The following is a 10,563-nucleotide window of genomic DNA, read 5'->3' on the forward strand; positions in this document are numbered from 1 at the left end:
TGCAGAAGACAAGGGATTTGTCTTTCTGGAGTTCCTTATAAGCACTGTATTAACAGACATAAGCAATACGTTTAATTAGAACACATTGGAAGTTCCATTTTTTGAAAATTCTGTTACAGTACCACCAAATTCTGCACTATTCCAATGAAGTTTTCAAATTTATTTTGAAAAATATGGAATGATGATGTATAAAGCAGAACATGAAATGAAAAGAAGATTAAGAAGACAGAGGTGTATGAGAAATCAATTAAGCAGATGTATCCTGAATGTAAAGACCTAAGAAAGTATGCTTTCTTGAAATCTTTGTTTAAATGTTTTAATTGCAAATTTAATCCTAACATTAGAGTACATTATGCTAACACATTTTTGAAAGTTTTTGAAAACTAAATTATTTTAGAAAATATAGAGGATGAAATAATAACTTTGATTTATTGTTATATTTGCTTTCCCTGCACAATTTTATATTATTAATTTTATATTATGGATTTTTATTCTACATTTACTATATGCTTATTGTGATATAGCTGTTCTTAATTGCTGAGAGTATAACAATATAAAACTAAAGGCAAATCCCCACTTTTAAAACACGCCACTTTATTACTTTATTAAAAACAATGTGCTTTTTGTAACAAAAATTGTGGAACAAAGATCTAAAAATATTTTCATGATCTAGTGTTATACCAGAAAAATACTTTAAGTATCCATTTTAATCATTAGTGAAATTTCTTAATAGAACTGTTTCCTCATTAAAGACAGAACTGAAAGAAACTTTGAATTGTTAATAAATTTTTGACATCAGGGAGAAAGAAACAATGTCTGCAACCTGGGATTTGTTTTATATTTTTATATTTTATTTATATTTTATGTATTTGTTGCTATATTTATTTAGTTGCTTAATTGATTAATTAAAAATATTTAACAGCAGCCTTTACTTCAATGAGCTTTTCCCAGTAGTTAGATTTAACTTGTCATTTGGCTCTCAAAAGAAATTGTTCAATAAAACTTGCCTATTGTGAATAAAGTTTATTGATAGTTCCTGCAAGTTTCAGATCAGATCAAATTTAATGTTCTGCATATGTTGATTTAACAGCAAGAGCAACAAAGATAATAGGGGAACTGGATGCTAAAACATATAAAAAATGGTTGCTAGAACTGGGTATGTCTAGTTTGACAAAAAGGACTAGGGATGACATGATAGCAGTATTCCAGTGTATCGGGCTGCCACAAAGAAGAGGAAGTCAAGCTATTCTCTCAAAAGCACCTAAAAGCAGGACAAGAAGCATGGGTGAAAACTAACCAAGGAGGGAAGCAACCTAGCATTAAAGAGAAAATTCCCGACAGAACAATTAATCAGTAGAATAACTTGGCTCCAGAAGTTGTAAATGCTCCAACACTGGAGGTTTTTAAGAAGTGATTGGATAACCATTTCTCCGAAATGATATAGAGCAATGATGGCTTTTTGTTGTGTGATGAAAGCGTGCATGGGCAGTAGCGCATATGTGCATATTCCTTTGCATGCGCATGTCACCCTCAGCTTCCCGTGCATGCGCACATGACCCCCTCATCCCATTTAAGCCTAGTAGGCCCCCCTGCAGGCTCCTGGGACTAAAAATGGGCTTCGGGGTGATGCCACACACCTCAGATTCCCACCACCCCTGCGCATACATGCACATCTCCTGCATGTGACCCACCATCCAACACATCCCAAAAATTAACTGGCGGGAAGCACATTTGCATGCATGGTGCAGCTGAGCTCGGCAACGGCTTGTGCACCTATAGAGATGACTGTGTGCCAGCTGTGGCATGTGTGCCTTAGGTTCACCATCACTGGTATAGGGTTTCCTGCCTAAGCAGGGGGTTGGACTAGAAAACCTTCAAGGTCCTTCCAACTCTGTTATTCAATTCTATTTTTGCGCTCTTTACATTTGTTAAAAATAAATAAATTACAGTGGTACCTCTACCTACAAACGACTCTACTTACAAACCTTTCTAGATAAGAACCGGGTGTTAAAGATTTTTTTGCCTCTTCTCACGAACCATTTTCCACTTACAAATCCGAGCCCCCGAAACTGTAACTGGAAAAGGCAGGAAGAAGCTTCCATGGGGCCTCTCTAGGAATTTCCTGGGAGGAAGCAGTACCGGAAAAGGTGGGGAGAAGCCTCCATGGGGCCCCTCTAGGAATCTCCTGGGAGGAAACAGGGCCTCCTCCCTCCCTGTGGTTTCCCCAATCGCACGTATTATTTGCTTTTACATTGATTCCTATGGGGAAAATTGCTTCTTACAAACTTTTCTACTTAAGAACCTGGTCACGGAACGAATTAAGTTTGTAAGTAGAGGTACCACTGTATAATTATAATATCCTGGCTCATTATGTTTTCTTATATTGCTTAATAACAATATAAATTTTAAACCTACGTGAATTTTTGGGGGGAGCAACTGCAGGCCTTCAAACTATTTTAAATGAAGCAGGATGTTAACATTAGCAATGGGAAAATGTTTGATAAATTCTTCACTAGTTTTTATATTAACAAATACGGTATATCAAATATTTGACAAAACATACTATATCACTTGATTTTGTAAAAAAAAATTGTAGCTCTTGAAATCTATGTAAGTACTTTGAGTGTAATGAAACTATTGTAAAATATCCATGAATTACTTGACTACTGTTTGAATATAAATTCCAGTTATTTTATTAACTAATAAAGATTATTTGCCAAAGATAGAATGATAAAATTTACAATCACAAAATGGGAAAGAGGAGGAGAAAATGCAAGTGTAAACAATATTATTTATAAAGCAGATATGCCTTAGCTATATTAATAAGCTATGTGAAAGGAATGCTGACTTTCTATATTTTCATATGCAAATCAGTATTAGTAGTTATCATTGAAATCTAACTGGCTTTTCCATGTTTGTGGTTCTGTACTCATTTTCCTGATTTTTTGCTACGCTGTTTTTCTACTATGCCTCTTGATACCAAGTTTCCTAATGAAATAAACGTTGTTCTTATATAACAAGTAAAGATTTTATTATTTTCCTCTCTAATAAACCACATACTATGGCATGCAGTAAAGATGGATTCAGTGCAAGGAGAATGGGATGTTTAACTAGTGGAATTGGTGGTTCAGGTACTGGCTAATTACATGGTTTTGATTCCATGAAGATCCACAATGAAGTTTAATAGAAAATGGCTGGATGGATTTATCTAGATCTGTAAAATATGTGACTTCTGAAGCCGAATTCAGTGGTACCTCTACCTACGAACGCCTCTACTTATGAATTTTTCTAGATAAGAACCAGGTGTTCAAGAGTTTTTTTGCCTCTTCTCAAGAACCATTTTCCACTTACAAACCTGATCCTCCGAAACTGTATCCCAAAAAGGCAGGGAGAAGCCTCTGTGAGGAATCTCCCGAGAGGAAACTGGGCCGGAAAAGGCAGGGAGAAGTCTCCGTGGGGCCTCTCTAGGAATCTGGGAGGAAACAGGGCCTCCACCCTCCCTGTGGCTTCCCCAATCGCATGTATTATTTACTTTTACATTGATTCCTATGGGGAAAATTGCTTCTTACAAACTTTTCTACTTAAGAACCTGCTCACGGAACAAATTAAGTTTATAAGTAGAGATACCTCTGTATATGATATATAATGAATTATTTTCTACATGGGGATGAAGCTGCCAGATTGCAGTCTCAGAAAAAACATATAATGTCAAACTACCTTAGACTAAATGACCATCATTAAAGGAAATTTCCTGTAATGAATTAATATACACCTAGTAATTGCAATAGCTCTGTAGCTGTTTAGAACTGGTTCTTGAAAATGATCATAAATAGTGAGCTTTTGAGCTTATGCAACTTCTATACAGGGAGCATTCAAATTACAATGGAAAATGGGACTAGGATTGCCATTTCCAAGTGACACAGTTGTAAAGTTCAGTGGCATTTGATTACATCACCTAACAATGGCAGATCTGGCACTCCTCGTTGTTGTTAAGCAACAATCTCGTGATTTCCAACTTCCTGCCATTTTTCCTTTTGTAGATGGGAAGGCAGCAGGGAATTTTTGAAATCATGATCACGTGACCATGGCGATACTGCAATGCTGGAACTCCAAGGAATAGTCATCACCAATCATTCAGCTTTATTGCAAACTAGAACAGTTGCTGACCCAGTGGTCATAACCGACAGACCCCATTCCCAAATAATGCCCGTTTGCAGTTCTAGAATACCATTGTCAGATTACCAAATTAGTTTTTCTTTACCTTATTTATTTATTTATTTATTTATTTATTTATTTATTTATTTATTTAATTGGATTTGTATACCGCCCCTCTCCGAGGACTCAGGGCGGCTCACAGCATATACAAACACAAAATAGTACAATTAATCCAATTAATAAAGTGTTGGTTATGACGTATAAAGCCCTTCATGGCATCGGACCAGAATATCTCCGGGACCGCCTTCTGCCGTATGAATCCCAGCAACTGGTAAGGTCCCACAGAGTTGGCCTTCTCCAGGTCCCATCGACGAAACAATGTCATCTGGCAGGACCCAGGGGAATAGCCGGCCACTGTTAAACAGGTAGGAAGAGGGGGGAGAAAGAAAGAGGGGAGATAGAGAAAGGGGGCAAGAGGGGGAAGAGACATCAGCTCAAAGCCCTGCAGAGCTGCTGCCGCCGCCTCCCCCCTTCCATCCCAGCGCAGCTCAGGGAAAGGGCGGAAGTGCCTGATGGGCGCCACCATCTTTCCCTGAACTGGCGGGGGCAAAGTGGAATGGGGAGCGCGCGGTTTTTCAAATGAAAAACCTTGTCGCTCCCTGTCCCCAACTCCGACGCCCAGCTCAGCTGGGCACCCTTGGAAAAAGCTGCGCGGGGGGGTATTTTTCAGTGCGTGCCTGCGCACGGGCGCACCTTAAAGGGAACAGTGGCTATGATCAGAGGTGATATCACATACTGTAACAACCGTTTTTCCCAGAACTGAAAATGTGACACTTTTGCACATGTGTGACAGAAAAAAATCTGGTGCTTATAAAGGGCGGGATAGCGCCAGAGTAGGTGGGCGGGTCCAGCTGCTCGTCAAAACTACCAGAATCGGTCCAAACTGGCAGCAGCCCACCTTTGGCTATAATATACAGTGCTCAAAAAAATAAAGGGAACACTTAAACAACACAATATAACTCCAAGTAAATCAAACTTCTGTGAAATCAAACTGCCCACTTAGGAGGCAACACTGATTGGCAATCAATTTCACATGCTCTTGTCCACATTCAACTTTGTACAGAACAAAATATTCAATGAGAATATTCATTCAGATCTAGGATGTGTTATTTGAGTGTTCCCTTTTTTTTTGAGCAGTATATTTAAATGCTTGTTTCCAACACACTGCATGAGTTCAACTGAACCAAAAGATTTTTGCTGGTGATTTTCATTAGTAATCAGTCTCACTGCAGTGTTGACTGTCAGCCAGCACTGATGATTCCAGTTGCCTTTGTATTGTTTTTTCATTGTGGCAATGTCCTGGTGAAAACTTTTACCATGTTCATCCCTGACTGGAAACAATTCCTGTCTCCACACATTGCTGAGAACCCAGTTGTAGTTTTCTAGCTAATATTACCCTTAGTTGGTGTTGTGGTTAGCTCTGGCCCTGCTCCTGCCCCAAGGACTGTGGATGTGGGGGAGACATCCACATGCTGCAGGCCTGTTTTGCCCCCCCCCGGGTGGAATCTGCTGATGAAGGTTCCTCTGACCAAGAAGACATGAGTGACAGGGAGGAGGAGAGTATGGCAGACAGCTCAGAAGGAGATCAATTATCTACCTCCTCCTTGGACTCAGAACAAGAGTTAATGATACAGCCACGCATGCGGAGAGGGATACATAGGCAACAACAACTGAGAGATTATTATCAAAGAAAATGAGGCCACCTGTGGTTGGGTGGGGCTGTGGTAATTAGTGAGGCTGCTATAAATAGCAGCCTGTGGGTTTGGCCATTGTGGAGGATTATCTGATCGTTGTGTTTCGTGACTGCTTTACTGACTTTGACTTTTTGTGTGCTGATTTTTCCCCGCTTTGAAACTAAACCAGAGCAAAGTGTGTTTCACTTTGTGAAAGAAGAAGGACTGTGAATTGCCTCACAGCTGCAAGCTAAGTATCACAGGACTGATAAGGGACTTGTACAAATTACAAGTTTGTTTGGAGATGAGTGCTCTTTGCTATACCAAAAGAGGGCTTGGTTTAAGTGAATTTTCATTATAAAGAACATTGTTTTGAATTTTCAAACGTGTGTGTGTCTGAAATTTGTACCTGTGCATTTTTGGGAGGATTCTACCAGAGAGCCTGACAGAACAGTTGGAGGATGAGTTTGGTCCACAATCTACCAGGTGAAGAAATTATTGTTACAGTCATTGAAAGTTTGTTGCTTTCTTGCTTGCTTTTACTGCAGTTTGTTACTTTCTTTTTCCAGCTTCCACATACACACATTTCTTATGAAATATGGTATTATTATAATAAAATGAATTCTATTTTGAGGGCATTTTTGAGGATACACTGTAAAAGCATGTGTGTGGAATTAGAAGTTGGGAAAGAGTGTTGTGTGGCAGGAAATGTGCTAATGGGATATGAATACATGTTATTCTGATTATTTTCTGCTTATAGATGTGTAAATAAAACTTGTCTAACATTGAAAAAATATCAGAAATCTTCAGTGTTTTCTTTTACAGCTACCCTGTTAATACTTCCATGAGAGAAGTGAGGTACAGTGTTCCCTCGATTTTCGCGGGAGATGCGTTCCGAGACCGCCCGCGAAAGTCAAATTTCCGCGAAGTAGAGATGCGGAAGTAAATACACTATTTTCGGCTATGAACAGTATGACAAGCCTTCCCTTAATGCTTTAAACCCCTAAATTACAATTTCCCACTCCCTTAGCAACCATTTAGATTATTACTCACCATGTTTATTTACTAAAGTTTATTTAAAAAGATGATTTTTAAAGGCAGACGAAAGTTTGGCAACGACATATGATGTCATCAGGTGGGAAAAACCGTGGTATAGGGGGGGGAACCACAAAGTATTTTTTAATTAATATCTTTGAAAAACCGTGGTATAGACGTTTCGCGAAGTTCGAACCCACGAAAATCAAGGGAACACTGTATATGCAAAGCTATGAGGCCTGTGAGAATGTACCCATAAACGAAGATAGAAACAACATGAAACAAAAGTGGTATTTTATGTAGAAAATGTGTCCTTAAATGAGATGTCAAGAAATATGTTTCTTCCTTCCGAAATCAATCAGACTTTTCCTTTAATTTTACAGCCTTATGTTTTTGCTGATGAATCTCAGGGTGCAAGCTAATTGTTTAATTACATGACTGCTAGTTAACTGTTTTTCATGTGGTGAGCTTGGCCTTCAATCCTAGACCTGTCTCTGAAATGGTGCGATATTTTATTTATTTATTTATTTGTTTGTTTGTTTGTTTGTTTATTTATTCGATTTTTATGCCACCCTTCTCCTTAGACTCAGGGCGGCTTACAACATGTTAGCAATAGCACTTTTTTAAACAGAGCTAGGCTATTGCCCCCACAATCCGGGTCCTCATTTTACCCACCTCAACCTTGAGCCGGTGATGAGATTTGAACCGCTGACCTTCAGATCTACAAGTCAGCTTCAGTGGCCTGCAGTACAGCACTCTACCTGCTGCGCTACCCCGGCTTTAATTTTGCCTTGTGGTTCACCAATTTTTCATGATGAACTTCTGCATTTCAGTTATTTCTTTATAAATGGGGAGAATTACAGTTCTTGACTTATGAATGCTTTCACAAACCTTTCATTCCTAACCAACCTAAACTGGGTTTGGTAAAAACAGCAATCATACAAAAGTGTGTGTGAAGATGCACATTTTTATGTACAACAACTACAATCAACTACAATTTGCTTAACAAGTGAGCAGAATAATATAGATTATGTTGTTGAAGATGCTGGTTGGGACATTGGACATCTTGAAATAAGGAGTAGAGTATAAAAACAAAAATAAGTGGTTCTGCTAACAAATCTTTTTAAAGAATACCAGACACTAGTGTAACATACCCACTAAGTGGCTTAAGTCTTTTATGTATGAATAGAAAGTTAAACCTCCCTAAAACAGTAAGTTGGAACTACATCAGTTCTGGATTGTAAAAATAAAGTTAGTAAGAGGTAAACTTGACATTGCTCTAAATTGAAATTAATACATCAAAGACTCAGACTTTGAAGCTACAGGATTAGCACAGAAATGTTTCAAACAAAAAGAAGAAAAGTCAGTTGCCATGACTCAACTTCCATGCATCAAAGGTAATAAATAGTCATGATGTTGGCTGTGATTTACAATGAAATTGAGTTTACTCTAGAGCAGTGTTTCCCAACATGGCAACTTGAAGATATCTGGACTTTAACTCCCAGAATTCCCCAGCCAGCATTCGCTGGCTGGGGAATTCTGGGAGTTGAAGTCCAAATACTGTATCTTCAAGTTGCCAAGGTTGGGAAACACTGCTCTAGGGGACTGAAAGAGAATAACTACTGAAACAGTGATTCTGTGCTAAACAAACCTGAACATTTTTCAAATAGAATATTTAAATAACATCTCCTCTGTATGATCAAGCTTATTATTTTTATTGTGATTAAATTGTTATAGAACCATCAGTGCTATGGCATTCCGCACGGCAAGAGAATCATTGCCTTGATATGCTTACAATCTAATATTTAACAGGAGAAATAGATATGCATTTCTTTCACAGGAAGCCAGTTGAAAGCATCAAGAATGTGACAGTAATAAATACCCATTAACTGTTCTGTAAGTTGTGACTCTACGGCTTCGAAAATATCTGTTTATGGCTAGTGTGAAATTGCCATGACCAAAAATTCTGATATACGTGGCAAATCACACAGAAGAAAGATTTAAAATCCACTGTCACCCCTCAAACCCTAAAAACTATTCTTTGGAACTGGGTAACTGAGAACTTTCAATTATTTATATCTTTTTAAAAAAATCTTCCTTTTAACTCTGAAAGGGCTGAGATACTATTCAAAATATAACACATACAAGTTAACAATCACATGGTTGGTATATTTATTTTATTTGTTTGTTTTGTCAAGTACATATTGGAGGCATGTAAAGATATAATACTATTTATATACATGATACTAATAACAAGAAAAAATAAGAAGAAACATTAGATATAATAATATTCATATACATGAACAGACCAGGGTGTTGCAACCTGATTTCATAAGGGAGGTGCTCCATTTACTTGGAATATAAAGCAGATTAAAAGCAAGATCAAAAAGCCATCCTGTGGACTAGATAAGAGAGCATCACATTTTGATTGCATAACTACCTACTATAACAGAAATCTCTGGCACTGGACTCTCAAATAGGTTCAGAAGGACAAAAGGAAGTAATATAACAGATCATTTACTGGAAATTCAGACAACTTCAGGGGAGGAAGGGAGATTTCAATTCATTTTGAATTATTTCACAGATTGGATTTCTACCTGTCACAATTTTAAAAATCTCTTAAGAGTTTGGTTATCAAATAATGTAAATGCCAGTGGGATAATAATGATAATCTTAATAATAAATAGAAAATATAATTACAGTGTATTTCAAACCATTTTGAAGAATAGAGAAAACAAAACTTTATATACAATGTGGTAGATTTTACTACTTAGTTATTATTGGCATGTCATAGGAAGTTTTTCCCCTGATCCATTTCAACCCTTTACAATAAAGAACATCTGTACAACTGCAACTAAAAAAACTTTCCTGTGCTACTAAACCTTAAACAAAGAGATGTGTGGCATATTGCTTCTTCCTCAGAGATTGCCCAAGAGATCATCATTTCCTTTTCCTGGGCAATGTGGTTTGTGCAAAGCTGTTTCTGGAGGGCAGAAATGTTCTTCCGATCTAAATGTTGCGTGCCAGTTTCCAGTTAAGCTTCAGCTTTTTTACAAAACATCTAATTCTTAAGTTTTCATTTTGAAATATGGTGGATTTGCCTTACAGTTCTCTTCTCTGTGAATTGAAAAGTGCCTAATTGTGAAATTGATAAAACTGGCATAATATGTCAATAGAAGTTATCACACTGAGATGAAAAATGTCAAAATGAATGGCACAATAACAATTTACAAGCATGCATATTGCACACTTCTTCCTTAAAGAATAATGCCAGTACTAATTTTGATCAGGGAGGGATAAAAACAGAGAATCCAAATTATGGATTTAATTATTGATTTAATACTTTTTAACAGCACCTGTTCAAAATAAGGGGGGGGGGGTTAACAAGAAAGGAGACATTGTTTGTTTTTAAGCCTAAGCATAATGAGGGTTGAGATTTAAAAAATGCATCTTAATGAGTTTGGTGTTACAGCTGCCTCTCACATCTGGATTCCAGAGTACTTTGAAAGGAACAGAAAAGAGACGCAAACAACTACAGGTACTCAGAATCTATCTGTTTCTCTTTGACAGAGGTAATATGGAAAAAGCAAGTCATTTATAATATAAATTTCCATTTTATTAAAGACAAGTTAGGTCCATA

Source organism: Erythrolamprus reginae, chromosome 1, assembly GCF_031021105.1.
Source record: "Erythrolamprus reginae isolate rEryReg1 chromosome 1, rEryReg1.hap1, whole genome shotgun sequence".
In the NCBI taxonomy this organism is placed as follows: Eukaryota; Metazoa; Chordata; class Lepidosauria; order Squamata; family Dipsadidae; genus Erythrolamprus; species Erythrolamprus reginae.